The following is a 21,028-nucleotide window of genomic DNA, read 5'->3' on the forward strand; positions in this document are numbered from 1 at the left end:
CCTCATTTCCACAGTGTATGTTCTTGACAATTTTGTCAAAACTGAGTTCACTGTACATGTGTGGCTTTGTTCTTGGGCTCTCTATTCTGTTTCATTGGTCTATGTGTCTGTTTTTATGCCAGTACCATGCTGTTTTTGTTACTATAGTTCTGTAATATTATTTGAAGTCAGGTAATGTGATTCCTACAGTTTTGCTCTTTATGTTCTTCATATAGAATATAAAATATAAAGAACATAAAATTTCATTCAGTTTTGTTCTTTATATAGAATCTATGTGCTATAATCTATAAACATTGATGAAAGAAATAAAATAAGATCTATTTAAATAGAGAGACTGCGCTCATGGATTAGAAGACTCATTATTGGTAAAAGGTCAACTTTGTCCAAACTGATCTATAGATGATTGAATATAAATAAATCAAAATCCAAGCAAGAATTTTAGTAGATATCAAGAAAAAGCTAATTCTATACCATATATGGAAAGGCAAAGAAAGGATAGCAAAAACAGTTTTGAGAAAGCAGAACAAAATCAGAGAACTCAACTACTTAATTTAAAAAATAACAAGCCCTTGGAAGAAGAATAGTTACCGAATAATAAGACAGAGACAATACATGCATACATAATCAATTATTTTTTTTACAGATTCAAAGGCAATACAATGGATAGAAAAAATAATTATTTAAATAAATAGTGTAACAATTGAATATCCATGTGCAAAAGAACAAAAAAAAACACATTTCAGACCTTATACAATCAACTCACTATTAATAATCTAATTGTAAAACCTAAAACTATAAAGCTTATACAGGAAAATATAGAAGAAAATTCTATAGACCTTGGTAAAGATTTGTTAATATGACACAAAACATAGTACAGTCCATAAAAGAAAACCATTTGTAAAATTGACTTTATTGAAGTTGAAAACTTCCACTCTGTGAAAGACACTGTTGAGAAAATGAAAAGACAAGCTACACATTGGAAAAAATATCTGCAAAACTTATATGTGATCAGGAATTTCAATATGGAATATTTAATGACCTTTTGAAACTCTATAAGAAAACAAAAATATTCACTAAAAAAAAGGACAAATAATTTAAATAGACACTACACCAAAGAAAACATATAAGATATATTGATGCTAAATAAGCACATGGAAAAAATGTTGTGTCATTAGTCATTAAGAATATATAAATTAAAACCACAGAGAACTATCACTACATACATATTAGAACAACTATCAATCATTCTAGAAGACTGACAAAACCAATCTCTGGTAAGGATGTTAACCAACCTTCCAATGTATGGATCTCTCATACACTGCAAGTGGGAATGCAAAATAGTATAGTTACTTTGGGAAAATATCTGGTAGTTTTGTTTGTTTGTTTGTTTTTGTTTTTTAAAGACAGTGTTTCACTATGTTGCCCAGGCTGGTCTCAAACTCCTGAGCTCAAGCAATCCTCCCACCTTGGCCTCCAAAAGTGCTGGGATTCCAGGCGTGAGCTACCATACCTGCCCCTGTCTGGTAGTTTCTTATAAAATTAAATACACACCTAAGTATGACTCAGCAATCTAACTTCTAGGTGTTTAGTCAAGAGAAATGAAATCTTTGATTACTCAAAAACCTGGACACAGATGCTTTTAGTGGCTTTTAAAAAATAACTAAAAATCCACAACAATCCTAAAGATCTTCAAATAGTAAAAGGACAATTTTACAGTGATAAACCTGTAAAATAAAGTTAAAAAGGAATAAAGAGACAAATGGGCAAACGTCAAGCACAATATGGTAAGTAAAAGGTGGCCAGCTCAAAAGGCTGTGTACTGTATAATTCTATTTTAATGGCATAAATAAAATAGGCAGAATTATAGGTATAGAAAAAGTCCAGTAAGTAAGCAGAAGAGTTTGACCATAAATGGACAGGAAGAGGGAAGTTTTGTGGGATAATGTTAAGTGTTCTGTGCCTTCATTGTAGTGGTGGCTGCGCAAATGTGTGCATTTGTCAAAACTCAAAGAACTGTATGCCAAAAGGTGAAAAATTTACTGTATGCAAATTTTAAACAGTGAATAAAAACAAAAAATATTTTAGAAGTGGTCATTAAATATTATGGTATTATTTATTTTAATTATATTAATATGGCCAGGAGAGGGGGAAATAGCCTAAGAGGAACAATTCGAAAGCTTGGATAATAACAAATGTGAAATCAATGAAAAGAATTGCAGGAATAAAAAAAGGAGCAAACCAATTTGACAAGGCAGTAAGAAGGATAAAACTGGCACAGAAATATTCACTCATCTATAAAGGAGCCAAGAGTCCCAGTTGCCACGACTTAATTGATACACTTCAATTTGATCTGAATACACATAAATAAAAATGAGGCTCCCTTGGGTTTGATGTGGCTGATAGAGAAACAGTAGAACAGGCTTCTGTGGAAGAGCAGTTCTCAGCATTCTGTGTATATCCAAGTCATAAATCAGGGAGAAATACTCAAAGTAAGTTAAGGCCACAAGGAAAGTGATGCAGGCAGGTGTCCTGGGAATTAAGACAGCTAGCTCACTGTGCTGCAGAGCCTGGCTCCCGACTTTCAGGAAAGCAGGAACAAAAATTAAGGACTCATTCAAAAAGCCAGCCTGACTCAGACAACTCATATGGCTGCAGCCTGGTGATCACGGCCTAAATTCATTCCACCAGTAACCTAGAAAGCAGTGTGGAAGGAAGCTGCAAGCTTTGCCAGTGAGACATTCCCTTGGTGTTTGTGTTTGTTAGGAAAGGTTAACAGGGTAGAGTAGAGGATAGAAGGAAAGAGGCATTAACATATTATGTGGCTTGACTTTCACTGGCTGTGTTTCAGGCTCAGTTTTCACAGATATGGATCAAAGGACAGTGCCTGAAAACAAACAAATGGAAAAAAAAAAAAACAAAGGTGATAAGATCATTATCTCAGGAAATATCTAGGACAGTTTCATGGAGGCAATTATTTTTATAAGAATTTAATAAATTTTTGCATCAAAAACATGAGGGTAGATAAAAGGAAGGAAGAGGAGTAAGAGTAAAACGAAGAAGAAAGGAAGAAGAATGGGAAAGAAAATAGGGAAGAGAATATTGACAATGGAGGATTTAAAAATGTGAATAAAGACAAAAAGGTAGTAATTTGGAATATACACAAATAATAGCAAACTGGCCAATCTGATGGTAGCAGTGCATGCAGAAGCAGCACATTTTCAGATGGGTGATTATTCAGTCTGGCTAGAATCTCTACTATCAATGAATGAAAAAAATCACAGAGAAGCGTAATTTATCTTACTCTAGATGTTAGATACAATGTTTGTAAACCAGAGAATAGGACAATTTGGGCTATCTGCGTCCTAGCACTGTTAGTTCATAGCTTCACTCAATCAATCAAATATTAATTGAGCATCTATCAAGCTTAGCAGCATGCAAAGTTCTGTAATTCAGAAATTATATGTTACTATGCCTCTAATTGGAGTTTAAATCTGGATAGCAGAATCTAGAACATCTACAAGAAAAAATACTTTTAATAAAAGGAGAAATGAATGTGCCTTTAAGTCTTTGCCTGCAGTGTACAGAATAAGCACTTTCTCAATGTTTTGTATTTGCAATATTGTCTTAGATATATGTTCTCAAAGTTAGCCTCCTTGCTTTTTCTAACTTCCTTCCCCTGCTTTCTAGAACTTACTATATCTAGATATGCTACTACATGCCAGTCAATGTGTCAGTCAAGAGACCAACAAGACAGTGACAATGTTGAAAAAACAGGATTTGCAAATCCCATTTTAGAGAAGAGTTAACTGAGATTAAGAATAGTTACAAAATTTGTCCAGAGTCACACTAGAAACAAGTAAAGCAGCTGGGATTTAACCCAGGCTTCAAAATTCACAACCATTGCTTTTATCCTGAGAAAAATATAATCACTGAAAACAATAATTTACAGATTACAAGACTCCTGATTTGGTTTGGAAAATTCCTTCTGAAAGAGGAAACAGTAAAGTTCAATTTGGTGTCAGATAACATGCTCCTCAGATGCCAACTAATTTTCAGATGGGTGATTATTCAATCCAGCTGGAATATGATGTTTTTCTTCCTACATTTATGTTTCAATGTTGGTCTATTTTCTTTCTTTTCTTTTTTTAAGAATCCATTTTCAATTAAGATTTCTAATTAGATTCCACGTTTGAGACACATCTCTAGTAGAAAGCAAATGGCAAGAGTAGTAATTAAAAAGCAGCTGTCTCTTGTCTTTCTGGAATGAAACAAGCCGTTTTGTCTGTAAGTTATGAAATCCTAGGAAATTCTGTGATGTTTGTCTCAGTTTTTAATAACAGTCAACTTAATTGGAAGATGCTGAATTGGTCTAAAAAAGTTGATGCCCTTTCCAACACATATGCTGAAAACTTCTCGTCCAGAATAAGCATAAGTCAACTCTGGGTTTTTCAGACTTTTAGTGCTGCAAAGACAAAATCTCCACATTTTATATCAAATCAAATCATTGGCCCGACATGGTAGCTCACACCTATAATCCCAGCACTTTGGCAGGCCAAGATGGGCAGATCATTTGAGCTCAGGGGTTCAAGACGAGCCTAGGAAACATGCTGAAACTCCATCTCTACAAAAAATTAGACAGGCATGGTGGTGCATGCCTGTAGTCCCTGCTACTGAGAGAGGTTGAGGTGGGAAGATCACCTGATCCTAGGAGGTCGAAGCTGCAGTGACCTATGACTGCGCCACTGCAATCCAGCCTGAGTGACGCAGTGAGACCCTGAGTGACAGAGTGAAATTCATGGAACATAGCTATATCTTTAAGATCAAATCATTCTTTAAAGTACTAAAGTAGGCATTACCCCAAGTCATTTGCCTTACTTTAAGACTTTTTCAGAAGCCTGCATTATAAAACTTTATAAATCAAAGAGAATAAGCATTTTCAAAGGAAAAAAATATGATTCAGATTAACTGAGATGCAAACAGCAATTTGTGTAGTTTTTCTCTGTTTAAGAAAACCAATATTACTAATGCTAATGTTGAAAATTATTTAGGAAGCTTTTACTCCAGTTGTTCTTGATACCTGAGGCTATATTTTCACATGTGAAGTATAATCAGGATTTGAGGCAATTAACCATATAATTAAGGTCAAGAAAAATCTTTAGCTGGAAAAAAATAAACCAATGAAGCAAACAGATTTTTTCTGGCTTGCATTATCTAGATTCTAGAAAATTATCCAACAGTTTAATGCGCATAGCCATAAAATAAGTCGAACTCCCTAAAAGCAGGTCAGTCTCAGGTACAAAAGAAACTCTAGAAATGCATATTCCCAAGAGGTAAACTTTCGAAAGATTTCCCAATGTAATCCTGGAAATGACTTCAGGAAATATTAAGTTAAATAAAAGTACACACACATACACACGTTGGGGCAAGGTGAGGTCAGGTGACAGATTCGAAAGCATCTATATTCAGGGGACCAGGAGAGAAGACCAAATGACATCACACAGAAATGCAAGCAGAGCAATTCCAAAGGCATCTTACAATGGATATTAAGGACCTGTGGGGCTGGGCTTTTCATCTTATTTTCAACCCAGCTTCATCTTATATCTGTCTTCCCTTCTGTGACTTTACTGTAGCCACACTATTCTTCTTTCAATTATTTTCTTTCTTTTTTTCTTCATTTATTTTCTTTATTCCATGCTGTTCCATCTGCCTGGGACTCTTCATTCTCAAACTTTAGGTCTTAGTTTAAATGTCATCTTCCAGAGAAATAGCCTCTGTCTACCCAATCCACAGTAGATTCTTTGTCTCCCAATATTTTATCCCATAGAATTCTGTTATTTTACATCATAGCATTTATCACAGCTTTTACTTATATAGTGATATCTACTGAATCTCCTCTACTGCACTGTAAGTACTGCCTGATTTGTCCAATTCTATAAAATCGCCTTACAGATGAGTGTTTCCCAAGTAAAAAACTTTAGTGCATATGCATTAATTTAATAATAAGTAATAATATTAATTTCTTAATTTCTTAACATTTCTGCCTAGGCTAGGCCTGGCCTAACTAAAACCCTCAAAATTGGTTTAATGTAGTTATAGAAATTAATTTATCTATAAAATTTGGCCAGTCATCTATAACATGCAGTCACACATATGCTAAAACACCTAACTGGCATTATTGTAAAATATTTTGTTAATAAGCTCGAATTAATCATCAGTTTAAATGAATGCAACGTGTTGATGTTACGTGTTAAGAATAACTCTTGTACCTGATTTATGTTGTTTTCTTTGACAGAACTGCTCTTTGATTATTGTTTCGCTGGTTTCAAGGCTCTGCAAAAAAACAAAATGGAAAGAAGTCAGGATTTAGTGTTTACTGGAAATTTTCTTACTAAAGCACCCATAGGTAAAGTGTTTAATATGCTTATAATGCCCATCATTCAAACTTAGGGATTTATCATCATCACAAGATTCACGGAACATAGCTATTGCTTATTTCTATCCCAAATTAGTCAGCTTCATTCAGCCCATAGAGCCCCTCTAGAATAAATTATAGCTGATCCTTGTTTGCTGCTTAAGTGTGCCAAGTACTATCCTATGCCAGGCACTATATTAAGTTACATGGATTAACTCATTTATTCCTCATAACTACTCAGCAAGAAAGGGTTAACTCAGCAGGCCTGAGTTCCTCAAACTCTGCCCATCACAAAGAAAGGTGACTCTTCAAGTCTAGCCTTCAGCTAGCTTCTGGGAGAAAACCTCTGAACTCCTGGAAGAGTCTACCTGATAAGAGTGTTTTGTATGCATGAGGCCTTAGGCTATGCTATTTCAGTTGGATCAGATAAATTTATTCTAAAATGTGATTTATGATGAACATTTATTTTTGCTTGTGGGAAGGGGTTCTGGTGTCTGAATCACCCAGTGCCGCATGCTTATGTGAGTGACATCTAATAGAACTCTAGAAACCAAAGCTTGGCTGAGTTTCCCTGGTTTACCACACTTCATGGGTTATACATCATTTTGCTGGCAGCTTTAATCACACCTCCAATGTGACTCCACTGGGAGAGGATAGCTGGGAGTTTGTTCCTAGACTTTGCACCATGAACCTTTCTCTTTGCTGTTCTTAATTTGTATACTTTCACTATACTAAAGCATGACTATGATTATACAGCTTTTCTGTATCTTAGATGATATGGTCTGGCTGTATCCCCATCCAAATCTCATCTTGAATTATGGTTCCCTTAATCCCCACATGTTGTGAGAGGGACCTGGAGGGAGGTAATTGAATCATGGGGGTGGTTACCCAGTGCTGCTGTTCTGGTGATAGTGAGTGAGTTCTCACAAGATCTTATGGTTTTATAAGATCTTCCCCCTTTTGCTCTGTGCTTCTCCTTGCTGCCACCATGTGAAGAAGGACATGTTTGCTTCCCCTTCCATCATATTTGTAAGTTTCCTGAGGCCTCCCCAGCCCTGCAGAACTGAGTCAATTAAACCTCTTTCCTTTATAAATTACCCTGTCTCAGGTATGTCTTTATTAGCAGTATGATAACAGACTGATATATTAGTAAAACATTCAGCCTAAAGGAAGTCTTGGGGACCCCCAATACAACCACCCTATAAAGGAGTTACCATTATTATTATAGAGAGAGAATTTGGCAAAGACAGGTGAAGTAATTCAGGCAGAGTCCCACAGGTAAAGAGTAGTATTTGAATTTAAAACCACTGATCTGGTTCCAGAGTTTGGGCATTTTACTACTATATATCATGCTATTTATAAAACAGTTTACTATTATATATAATTCAATATGTGTATAAAAATGTTACCTGGTTCTTTTCTCTATTTTATTATCAGGAATAGTTTTCAAATTGTAAATTTACTATCAGTTACTATCTTTTATAAAATGATTTCATATTATTTGGTCAAAAGATGTAGTAACTCACTGGATTAAAGTTGTTCTTTAACCATTGTACCTCATTTGGAAGAAACATTCCCCTAGTAATGTCAATAATGCAGATGAGATATAAAATTTTCTCATTCATATTATCATATGTCTCTCATCATTCTGTATTGTTTACAATATAAGCAGGTGAAACTACAAAGAATAGGCTTTAAATTATACCAGGACTCATTTAATTTGGGGAAAAAAAAATTCCAGTTTTTCTTTAGATTTCTCATTTTTTGAGCCCAGTAGACCCAGAGTTGCTTTTAAGATAAGTGTTAAGAAAAAAAAAAACATGTTTCATAGTAAGAGAAATCATGAAACTGATCACTTAGTTGCAACTAAAGAAAATACAAACCATCTGCTTACTACTAAACTCAAAACAGAAAATAATATAGAAAAGTCATATGTGTGCTATATCAAACTTTCACCAGGTAGAATTTACAAGATACTTTGGTCTAAATTTTTGTGGTCCTTAAGTGTCTGAGATAGTTTTATTTTAACACTTGAACAAAATCATAATTTATCTTTCATCTTATTCAAATCCACCCAAATCTAAGCATTGTGCTCTGTTGTACAGAGTAGATGGCAGTATCCTGTCCTTATTAACAGAACAGACTGCTCATCTCTTCTGGATGTTTTAGTTGACATTACTTCTGCAAAGGTGATGAGTTTACCTTGCAAATAAAATATGATCATACAAAGGCCAACATAGTCTCATATAGTCCATAGTGTCCAAACAAGCCCTTGAATAATTTTTTTAAATACCTGTAATGCATACACAAGATGGGTAACACTTTATATAGCAATGAATAGATACATCAAATATAAACTGGATAACTGTGCAAGTCCAAAGGACAAAAGTTTATGATGCAGAAAGATCAACTGTCTTATGTGAGCCTGAGTCTTTCAGACTTTTTTTTTTGTTCCCATTATGGGGTCATTCATTACTTGTCAGCTCCCATTATGTAGCAAGAACCAATATTTACTAAAACCCACTGAAGTGTATAGTCACCTTAAATACATATCCCACAGAGTTAATGCAAACAAGACGTTATTTAACATTTATCATTATCTTCATGATAAATGACCAAATAGGATATTTTCTTTAATTAGGACACAGAAGTTTTCTTTCAGTAGAAAATTTGAATTTCTATGTTAAACAACTTCTGGGTGTTAAACTGAATTGAACATTATTGTTTAGAATTAAAATGCAGAATATTCCAAAAAAATTGAGGTGGCCTCCTATTGTGCTTCCACCTTATTCTATATAGGTCAGTGCCTTCTTTGGTCCCTGTATCCATTCCTTTTGTGGCCTTTGATATGGGGTTTGGATGTTTGTCAACTCCAAATCTCAGATTGAAATGTGATTCCCAGCATTGGAGATGAGGCCTAGTGGAAGGTGACCGGATCCTGGGGGAGGATCCTTCATGAATGGCTTAGCAACATCCCCTTGGTGATAAGTGAGTTCTTGCTCCAAGTTCACATGATATTTGGTTGTTTAAAAGAGTGTGACAGCTCCTCCCCAGCTTGCTCCCTCTCTCACCATCTATGTGCCTGCTTCTCCTTTGCCTTCCACCATAATTGGAAGCTTTCTGAGGCCTCACCAGAAGCAAATCCTGTCACCACACTTCCTATGGAACCTACAGAACTGTGAACCAAATAAATCTCTTTTATTTATAAATTACCTAGCCTCAGGTATTCCTTTATAGCAACACAAGAGCAAACTAAGACAGAAAATTGGTACCAAGGAATGGGGTGTTACTATAGAGATTCCAGAAAATATGGAAGCAGCTTTGGAAGTGGATAATGGGCAGAAGTTGGAAGAGTTTGGAGGGCTCAGAAGAAGCAGGAAGATGAGGAAATGTTTGGAACTTCTTAGAGACTGGTTAAATGGTTGTGACGAAAATGCTGACACAGATACAGACAGTGATGTCCAGGCTGAAGAGATCTCACATGAAAATGGGAAACTTATTGGGAATCAGAATAAAAGTCACCCTTCTCAATCCCTAGCAAAGAACTTAGCTGCATTCTGTCCATGTCCTAGGAATCTGTGGAAATTTGAACTTTAAGACTGATGACTTAGGGTATCTGGCAGAAGAAATTTCTAAGCAGCAAAGCATTCAATATGTGATCTGGTTGTTTCTAACAACTTAAATCAGATACAAGGCAAATAAATGACTTAAAGTTAGAACTTACAATTAAAAGGGAAGCAGAGTGTAAAAGTTTGAAAAATTTGCAGCCTGACCATGTGGCAGAGGGGAAAAAAAAGCATTTTTCAGAAGAGGTATTGAAGCAGGCTGCAGAGCAACTACTTGCTAGAGAGACTGGCATGACTAAAAGGGAGCCAAGTGCAAATATCTAATACAATGGGAAAAAGGTCTCAAAGGCATTTTGGAAGTCTTCAAGGAAGACCCTGCCATCATAGGCCCAGAGGCCTAGGAGGAAAGAATAGTTCCAGGGGCCAGGTTCAGGGCCCCATTGCCCTGATCCGCCTTGGGATATTGCTTTCCACATCCTGGCCACTCCATCTCTAACCATGGCTCAATGGGGTTCAGGTACAGGTACAGCTCAGGCTGCCACTTTGAAGAGCACAAGCTGCCATAAGCCTTGGTTGCTTCTACATGGTGTTAAGCCTGCAGGTGCACAGAATGCAAGAGTGAAGGAGGCTTGGCCACTCCCACCTAGATTTTAGAGGATGTATAGGAAAGCTTGGTTGCCCAAGTAGAAGCCTATCACCAGTGCAGAACCCTAACAGAGAAACTTTACTAGGGCAATGCAGAGGGGAAATGTGGGATTGGAGACCCACAAAGAGTCCCCACCAGGGCACTGCCTAGTAGAGCTGTGGAAAGGGGGTCACTGACCTCCAGACCTGAGAATGGTAGAGCCACCAGTAGATTGCAGCTTAAGCGTGAAAAAGCTGCAAGCACTCAATTCTAGCCTAGGAGAGCAGCCGTGTGGACTGCGCCCACAGAAGCCACAGGGGCAGGGCTTCCTCAGGCCATGAGAGTCCAGCCCTCACACCAGGATGTGGGACATGAGGTCAAAGGAGATTGTTTTGAAGCTTTAAGATTTAATGATAGCCTTGCTGGGTTTCTGACTTGTGTGGGGCCTATAGCCCCCCTTTTTGGCCAATTTTTCCCCTTTTGGAATGAGAATGTTTACCCAATGCTTATACCACCATTGTATCTTGAGAGTAAATAACTAGTTTTTTTTGTTTTTTTGTTTTTTGTTTTTTGTTTTTTTAAATCTCACAGGTTCATAGATGGAAGGAACTAATTTCTAGATGAGACTTTAGACTTGGGACTTCTGAATTAATGCTTGCATGAGTTAAGACTTTGGAGGACTACTGGAAAGGCATGATTTGTATTTTGAAATGTGAGAAAGACATGAGATTTCGGGGTCCAGGGGCAAAATGATATGGTTTGGATGTTTGTCCCCTTCAAATCTCATGTTGAAATGTGATTCTCCATGTTGAAGGGGGGCCTGATCAGAGGTGACTGGATCATGGAAGAGGATCCGTCATGAATGGCTTAGCACCACTCTCTTGGTGATAAGTGAGCTCTTGCTCTGAGTTCATGCAATATCTGGTTATTTAAAAGAAAGTGGCACCTCCCCTCCGTCTCTTGCTCCCCCTCTCACCATGTGATGTGCCTGCTCTTCCTTTGCCTTCCACCATGAGTGGAAGCTTTCTGAGACCTCATCAGGAGCAGATTTCCAGTACTATGCCTCCTGTAAAGCCTGAAAAACCATGGACCAATTAAACCTCTTTTGCTTATAAATTACCCAGCTCCGAGTATTTCTTTACCATGATACAAAAGCAAATTAACACAGCCCTGAATGAGGTTTTCATAACATCCTTTTTATTTTTCTACCCCAGGATCCTGGTGTGATGGGGATATAGCTAAAGTCAGAGCTGACTATTTGTCTTTTCCATCTTACCCCATGGAAGAAACCTGGGCCTTGTGCTGACCCCAAACAGCCTGAATAACTCCAGGTTAAGAGCCCACATCAGTGAGAGGTTTTGGGATATTATAGCAAAGGCAGAAGCTGAGTGAGATAGAATTTAGAAGAGATCAAGGAGAGATCATGCCATGTAAGTCGGCAAATTTTGCAATATGGCTGCTATGATTCGGACGTTAGCTCCTCCAAACCTCATGTTGAAATTTGATCCCAAATGATGGAGATGAAGCCTAATGGGAGGTGCCTTAGTCATGGGGGTGGATTCCTCATGAATAGATTAATGCCCCTCTCCGGGGAGAGTAAGTGAGTCCTCACTTTGTTAGTTTCCACAACAGCTGATTCTTAAAAAGAACCTGGAACCTCCCCTCTTGCTCTCTCTTGCTTCCTCTCTTGCCCTGTAATTTCTGCACACACTGGCTCCCCTTCCCCTTCCACCATGAATAGAAGTAGCCTGAAGCCCTCATCAGATGCAGGTGTTCATTCCATGCTTTTTGCAAAGCCTACAGAACCATAAGCCAAATAAACCTCTCTTCTTTATAAATAATCCAGCCTCAGGTGTTCCTTTATGGCAATATAAATGAACTAAGACAACAGGTTTTCATGGGTTCTGAGAACCCATACCTTTGTTCCCTAATAGGTCCAGCATTAAAATATGTGTCTTGGAAATTATTCACATATAGCTACTAGAATCTAGATTAAACTATTTTTAAGATAAATGTTAAAATTAAATCTAATTTCCCAAAGGTTTTAAAAATCGTATAGTTGTTGCTCAGTTTCCATCCCTAATTGTAAAGGCAAAGTAGAATTAAGCTGACAATGGCATTCTCAACATAGCCTTCAGGTCAACAGAAAAACTGTAAAAAAAAAAAAAAATTCTGTTAGAATTAATAAAATAACTCAAAGTTCAAGGATGCAAGGTAAATTTGCAGCAATAAGTTTTCTATATAATAGCAAAAAATAGAAAACAAAATTTCCAAAAGAATGCAGCTCCCAATAGCAGCAATAATAATCCAAATTACTACAGCAGTAACAACAAAATCAATAAAGAAATTATGAATAACTTTGTAAGGAAAATTATAAGAAGCTATAAAGAGAAGTAAAGAACTGTAACACGTGTAAGTGGGGAAATATTTACAGCATAAATATCAATTCCTTCCAAATTAATTCATATTTTTAGTATAATTCCAATGAAAATTCTAATGAAAGTAATTTTAGAAGCTCTTAAAATTTTCCAAAGTTCATTTGAAGAAAGTATTCTAGATCATAAAGAATATTCTGAATATTAATAAAATGTTTTGCTCTAATGATAAAATATATTTTGTGACATAACATGTAACACAGTGAAGAAATGGCTGAGAAAGTGATTTACAGATTAGTGGGAAAACATGGGTATCCCAGAAACATTCAATTTTATGCATTTGCTCATTCAACAAATATATAATGCCTGTCATATGCCAAGCACTGCACTAATTATTAAAGGGACAATATAATTCCTTCAGATGTCTGGTGGGGAAAAATTAACAATTATTTTTATTACAATTGAAATTGATATAAATGGGCATAGGACTCCAAGGTTGCATATAGATAGCGAACCTAAACCCAATGTATAATAAAGTGAGCACCACAAATTTATAAAAAAGAAATGAAGTATTTAATGATTGTTGAGACAGTTGCCTATCTTTTTAGAATAAAATAAATTATGTTCCATTAGACAGGGATATAAATTCCAGATGTATTATAGAAGTAAATACAAATAAAATACAACATAAAAAGTAAAGAAAAATGGAATTGATTATTTTCACACTTTTTTGGAGGGGTCAATTCTACTTCTGAAGCTTATAAGTGCTAGAAGAAATTATAAAGAAAACGCGTAGCAGATTGGGCTACATAAAAACTTCCCTAGTTAAAAAAAATAGGAGCAGATATAAAATTATTTGCAACAAAGGCAATATACCAAAATCTATTTTGTACAAATACTAAATATCAAATGAGAAATATTTAAAAGATGCTTCACAATGAAGAAACAATTCATGAATAAACATATGAAAAATGTTCAACTTCATCAATACTCAAGGAAATAACCATTATAAACAATGATCAACAGTATTTCATCTAACAAATTGGCAAAGAAGAAAAAGTTCATACTTGATGCTATTTTGAGATTGCTTTGAATGCTACTTTCCTACATTCCCAAGAGTATTTTCTAAGAACTCTAAAAGTGTTCCTACCCTGTCCCAGAAAATCTAGGAAGCATTCTCACCATATGTGGTTGGCACAAGATGCTCATTTCAGGCACATCCTATTTTAATACCCACTATACAATAATGCTGTTTAGACAAACGACTGTCAAATATTTATCATGACATTACAAGTACCACAGCCAGCATGTGGGAGGCATGCAATAAATATGTCGAATGTTGAATAAATTAATGAGCTTGTTTCTTCATCATTAAATAAGTGTGACATTGGCTTCTCAAAATATGTTTTCATATTCTTTGATCCAGTAATTCTAATTTTGGGTTTCCATTCTAGAGAAATAATCCTAAATGTATAAAAAAGTTATATACACAAGTTACCACAATATGACTAAAGTAGGAAAGAAATAGAACATCCTAAATATTCAACAATAGAGGAATCTTTGAATAAATTGCATTAACTAATTTGATGGAATGTTAGGTCACTATTAAAAAGACGTTAATGAAGAGTTTAAAATGGCTTATACCAAAATGTTAAATGTAAAAAGCTGTATTAAAAGTTGTATATCTCATTTATGACTATGGTTTGTGTAGCAGGTAAAACTCCGTGTAAAATTCCATCTTACTATTCTTTAACTTTATCTCCATGAAGAAGTTACCTTTTTTAAGTCTGCTTTTTTCATCTATAAAATGGGAAAATAACAATACTGGCTATCACCAAATGCTGTTATTTTTAATTAATGATCAAAATAGATAATTCAAACAATGTTAGCTATACCTATCTCACAGTAAGTGTTCATGTTTCTACAGCTATAGCTTTTTTTTTAAAGCATTAAATGAAAACAAAACCTAGCATACCAGAAAGTCTAAATGTGAATACGTCAATGTGTTGGCAGTAGTTATTTTTGTTTGGTGGATTTGGCTGTCCAAAACATTTGGAACATCTCTCCTACGTCAAGGAAACATCCCACCTTACAAGTTCACACATCACCAAGACGGATGCTAGAAATCCACTTCTTAGTCTTCCTTATACATACAGAACAAATATATGGCCTAGGCTTTTCTGATACCATTGTTCAAGACTTCAGCTCAGAAAAAGAATCCATCTGGCAACCCATTCTGAGAAATGACGCCTTTGCCAGCTGTCAAGACAGTGGGGGCAGAGGTTCTGCCCTGAGGCCCAGCATCAGCAGTGTAGGCAGAGATACCTGTGCTAGCAGCAGTCACAGTGAGATTTCTTTGGAGCAGTGCTCGTGTGTATTTAGCTGGGGTTGGAGCTCCTGAGCACCCGCAATCCAAGCCTAAGCACCCGCAATCCAAGCCTGAGCCTCTGTTCTTTAGGATTTTAGTGGATCCTAGGCACTTTTGCCTTCACCAGCCCCTTCCTCCATAGTATACATACACACACACACACACACGTATATGTTATATAATAATATTTTATGACTGCATTGGTATAAAGATATATTAATATGGAATAAAAATGTTTCAACCTACAAATTATTTTTTTTCAGATTTTGAAAGCACTGTGGGCCTTAGCAGTACGCTTATTGAGTAAGTTCACCCTGCTTAATGTTTTCAAAGGAATTCCTTTTTCCTTTAAACTAGCTAGAGTATACCTGACTGTACAGGTGGCAAAACTACAGTGAAATTTTCACTTTGTTGAACATTTCTAGGAATTCTTAAATTCTTTGGAAAAGTATGTCTTACTTAGTAAAGAGAAAATAATACATTTATGAAGAAAAAAAGAAAATCTGAACAATTAATTTATCTTCAGTAGCTTATAGCATCAAATGAAAAAAATGCATATCTCAGAATCTAAAGCTACAAAAGTACTGTAAAGATCATTGTAGGAAAAAAAAAAAAAAGTCATTGTGTTCAATTACCCATCTGCCATTTCAATTACCTTTACCCCATACCCTGACCAAGTTGTCATTGTCAGTGATACTGAACCCAGTAAGTACTATCTCTGGAAGAAAATCAGACATTCTGTCTCTTGAGTATATGACTGTTAAAAGTTCCTCTTTAATACTGAAAAAGAAAATATATTTCTGAAATATTTTCCCCCAAATGTATCTCCAATATATGAATATTCTTTATGTTCCCATTTTAGATCCCCAATACCAGTGCCTCAGAATTATTACATAGCTCCCCACCTCAAAAGATTCTTATACCTACTTGCACAAATTTTTTCCTTTGAGTCTGTATCAATCTATGATTTCCGTAGGCCACCGGTTTCTCCAAAGCAAAGATGTGAATTACTAAATCAGAGGCACTGTATCTCTTCAGATCATTATTTCTTTGACCCCCATCAGAAGAATACAAACTTGCATGAGGTCATAGTTTAAAAGGAAATTTGGAATCCAATACAAAATGCAGACATTTGTATTTTGAAAAGAAAAACTTTTCTACTTTATGAATTTTTCTTGAAGTAGCTACCCAAAACAAAATAGTAAAAACTACACAAAACTAGAACTCTGGGAATACCAATTATCAGTCTTGGTACTGCTCCTAAATCCTATTACCAACAAAATCAAGGTCTCTCAGATAAATTAAATAATAAAGACAATTTAGACTCTCAACATTTGATGACTTGATTTCTAATAAAGATTAGATCCCTTAGGACATTAGCTACATGACTAAGTAAAATTAATAAAACTGATCAGTGTCATTCGATTTGTAGTTGATATTTCCTTTTTGGGGGAAAGGCCAAAATGGCAGACTAGAAGCAGCTCATTAGTGCTACTTCTAGAGGAAACAAAAGGGCTAGTGAACACTGACCCTGCAGGCTGATCATCTGAGCAACCACATCAGAATCCATCAAGGCAGCAGAGGAACACAGAGAGCAGAAAGGAGCAAAGCAGGACACCAGCCTGTCTGGGCTTAATGTAGAGTCAGCAGAACCTCTCCAAAATGGAAAAGGATGAGTAAGACCCCTCTTGGGGATACACACTACCTACAGGGACAAATGCAAGACTGGGAATGAGAGCATCCCTTTGGCCCACTCCACGGTCCCCCACCATGCTTCTAGACTGAGGCAGATGTTTTCTGGAGGCAACTCTCAAAGTGCAAGGGGAACTCTAAAAGACTTTGGCCCCAGAGCAGACCATCACCAGCACAATAGCCCCAACAGAGGTCGTAGCTGTGGTGCCTGAGAGCAGTAAGATTGCTCCACCCAGCTCACTGGACAAGGTCCCGTGTTAGGTTCTAGTCCAGTGCTGCCACTTCTGCCTTAACTTGGCTGGCAGCCACCACCTCCTGTTGTCCTTGGAAGTACCCAGACAGCAGGGCTGGTGACTCTATGACCCCCACAGATAGCCAGATGGGAAACACCTGCTAGAACTTCCAGCCCAGCAGACTCATTTCCCTGTGAACTCAGCTGGAAAGTGCAGCTTCCTGTTATCCCGGGAAGCACCCAGATGACAAGGCAGGTGACCCCACCCACCCTTGCCACGGATAGCCAGGTGGGCAATGCTTGCTAGTTTCTGGTCTAGTGCTCCTGCTTCTGTGTGTACTCAGCCTTAAGGCATAGCTTCCTGTTGTCCCAGGAAACATCCGAGTTGCAGGGCAGGAGACCCCACCCACCCTTACCACTAGTAGCCAGGTGGGCAACACTTGCTAGAGCTTCCAGTCCAGTGGTTCCACTTCTATCTGAACTGTCAGTGGACACAGCCTCCTGTTGTCCTGGGAAACATCTGGGTAGCTGGGCAGGTGACCCTCTCCATTCTCACTACGGGTAGCCAGGCTAGCCATACCTGCCAGAGCTTCCAGTCCGATGATCCCTCTTCTGTCTGAACTCAGCCAGTGAGTGCAGCCTCCTGTTGTCCCAGGAGACATTCAGACAGCAGGGTAAGTGACCCTGCCCTTGCCTCAAACTGCTGGTAGCTAGGCTGGCAATGCCTGTTAGAGCTTCCAGCCCAGTAATCCTTCTGCTGTCTGAGCTCAGAAGGCAGGCACAGCCTCCTGTTGTCCTGAGAAAATCCTGTAGAGCAGGGTAGGTGACCACAGGGTGAGTAACCACAGGGTGAGTGACCCCACCCACTCCCATTGCTGGTATCCAGGCAGGCAACACCAACTAGAGCTTCTAGCCCATCAGTCCTATTTCTGTGTGAACCTAGCTGGAGGGCACAACCTCTTGTTGTCCAGAAAAACACCCAGACAGTAGGGCAGACTACCTCACTGACTCCTGCTGCTGGTAGCCAGGCAGGCAACGCCTACTAGAGCTTCCAGCCCAGCAGTCCCACTTCTATGTGAACTCAGCCGGAGAGCACAGCCACCTGTTGTCTGGAGAAACATCCAGATGGCTGGATAAGTGACTCCACCTACCCCTACCTCTCTTAGCTAGGCAAGCCACACCTGCTAGATCTTCCAGCCCAGTGGTTTTACTTTTACCTAAATTTGCCAAAGACCACAGCCTCCTATTGCGCCAGAAACCACCTGGATGGTAAGGTAAGAAACTCCACTCACACCCACCTCTCATAGCCAGATAGGCCACACCTGCTAGAGCTTCTAGACCAGCAGTTTTGCTTCTGTCTGCACTCTGTGGGCAGGTACAACCTTGTGATCTCCCAGGAAGCACAACTACAGCAGATTAGAACTGACCCAGAAAAGATATGGCCTGTCTGCCAACTGTGGCCCCTGCCTGAGAGAGCCCCATGGATCAGAACACTTAACAAAAGGAATTTGGGCATAGAGACAATAACTGGAGGGGACACCTCCAAGACCCAGGAGTAGAATAGAATCAAAACTAGTCGACTGAACTCATCTTATACCACAAGCAAATTTGCAAGGGCATCACAGAATATAAAAGCAAATAAGCAAACAAAAAAACCCAAAACAAAACAAACAAACAAAAAAACATATAAAGGACAGTAACTTCAAGGACTGAAGGAATATCAGCTCACACAGATGAGAAAAAAAAACAGTGCAAAATTCTGGCAACTCAAAAAGGCAGAGTGTCCTTCTTACCTCTAAACAACCACACTACTTACCCAGAAATGGTTCTTACCTGGGCTGAAATGGCTGAAATGTCAGAAATAGAGTTCAGAATATGGATTGGAATGAAGATTATCGACATTCAAAAGAAAGAAGAAACCCAATTCAATGAATCTAAGAAATATAATAAAATGGTACAGAAACTAGAAGGTAAAATGGCCATTTTAAGAAAGAACCAAACTGAGCTGATAGAAGTCAAAAATCCACTTCAATGATTTTATAGTACAATTGCAAGTATTAACAGCAAAATCAACCAAGAGGAGGAAAGAATCTCAGACCTCAAAGACAGTTTCTCTAAATTAACTCAGACAAAAAACAAACAAACAAAACCAATAGAGAAGAATGAACGAAACCTCTGAGAAATATGAGATTATGTAAAGAGATCATATCTATGACTCATTGGCATCACTGAAAGAGAGAAGCACAAAGTAAGCAACTTGCAAAACATTTGAGGATATCATTCACAAAATTTCCTCAACCTTATTAGAGAGGCAAACATTTAAATCCAGGAAATGTAGAGAATCCTTGTGAAAAACTACACCAGAAGACCATCCCCAAGACATAATTATCAGATTCTTCAATGTTGAAATGAAAGGAAAAATATTGAAGGCAGTTAGAGAGAAGGGACAGGTCACCTACAAAGAGAACTCCATTAGGATAACGGCAGACCTTTCAGCTGAAACCTACAAGCCAGAACAGACTGGAGGACAATAGTCAGCATTAATAAAGAAATTCCAACCAATAATTTCATATTTAGCCAAACTAAGTTTCATAAGCAAAGAAGAAATAAGATACTTTTCAGAAAAGTATATGCTAAGAGAATTTATTACCACCGGACCTGCCTTATAAAAGGTTCTTAAGAGAGTGCTAAATCTTGAAAGGAAAGATTGTTACCAGCCACCACAAAAACACACTTAAGTACATAAACCATTGACACTGTAAAGGAACCACACAATCAAGTCTGCATGATAACCAGCTAACAACACAAGGACAGGCTCAAACCTTAAATGTAAATGGACTGAATGTTCCAATTAAAAAGCACAGAGTGGCAAGTTGGATACAAAAGCAAGACCCAACTGTGCTGTCTACAAGAGACCCATCTCACATGCAGTGACACTCATAAGCTCAAAGAAAAGGGATGGAGAAATATCTACCAAGCAAACAGAAAAAAGCAGAGGTTGCTATTCTAATTTCAGATAAACCAGACATTAACAAACAGTGATCAAAAATGACAAATAAGGGCATTACAAAATGGTAAAGGGTCAAATTCAACAAAAAGACCCAACTATCCTATGTATACACACCCAATGCAGGAGCACCCAGATTCATGAAGCAAGTTCTTAGATACCTAAGAAGAGTCTTAGACAACCACGCAATAGTAGTGAAAGACTCCAAAACCCCACTGACAGATAGTATGAGAGTGATTATCAAGGCAGGAAAGTAAAAAAGATATTCAAGACCTGAACTTGACATTTGACCAAATGGGGCTAATACCATCTAGAATACTCTCCATCCCAAAACATTCTTCTCATCGGAACATGGCACATACTCTAAAATCAACCACACAATTGGTGATAAACCAATACTCAGCAAATTCAAAGACAGTGAAATCATCCCAAACACACTCTTGTACCACTGCACAATAAAAATAGAAAACAATATTAAGAGAATTGCTCAAAACCATACAGTTACATGGAAATTAAACAACATGCTCCTAAATGACCTTTTGGTAACCAATGAAATGAGCACAGAAATCAAGAAATTCTTTGAAACTAATAAGAATAAAAGTGCAACCTACCAGAATCTCTGGGACACAGCTAAAGCAGTGTTAAGAGGGAATCTGATAGTGCTAAATGCCCACATCAAAAAGTTAGATTTCAAATTAAAAACCTAACATCAAACCTAGAGGAACTAGAGAAATAAGAGCAAACCAACCCC

The 21,028-nt window shown here is 37.4% G+C and overlaps 1 protein-coding gene across 10 annotated transcripts in view; it reads right to left on the reverse strand.

The window, feature by feature from the left end:
* Positions 1-21,028, reverse strand: part of INPP4B (inositol polyphosphate-4-phosphatase type II B) — an 813,511-nt gene that overhangs the window by 434,139 nt on the left and 358,344 nt on the right. For all 10 annotated transcript variants that reach the window (XM_063603916.1, XM_055111865.2, XM_014344746.5 and 7 more), the window contains one exon: positions 6,267-6,330. The gene's annotated coding sequence lies outside the window, so the exon portion shown is untranslated. The remainder of the gene's footprint in view (positions 1-6,266; positions 6,331-21,028) is intronic.

Source organism: Pan paniscus, chromosome 3 (genome assembly GCF_029289425.2).
Source record: "Pan paniscus chromosome 3, NHGRI_mPanPan1-v2.0_pri, whole genome shotgun sequence".
Taxonomy (NCBI): domain Eukaryota; kingdom Metazoa; phylum Chordata; class Mammalia; order Primates; family Hominidae; genus Pan; species Pan paniscus.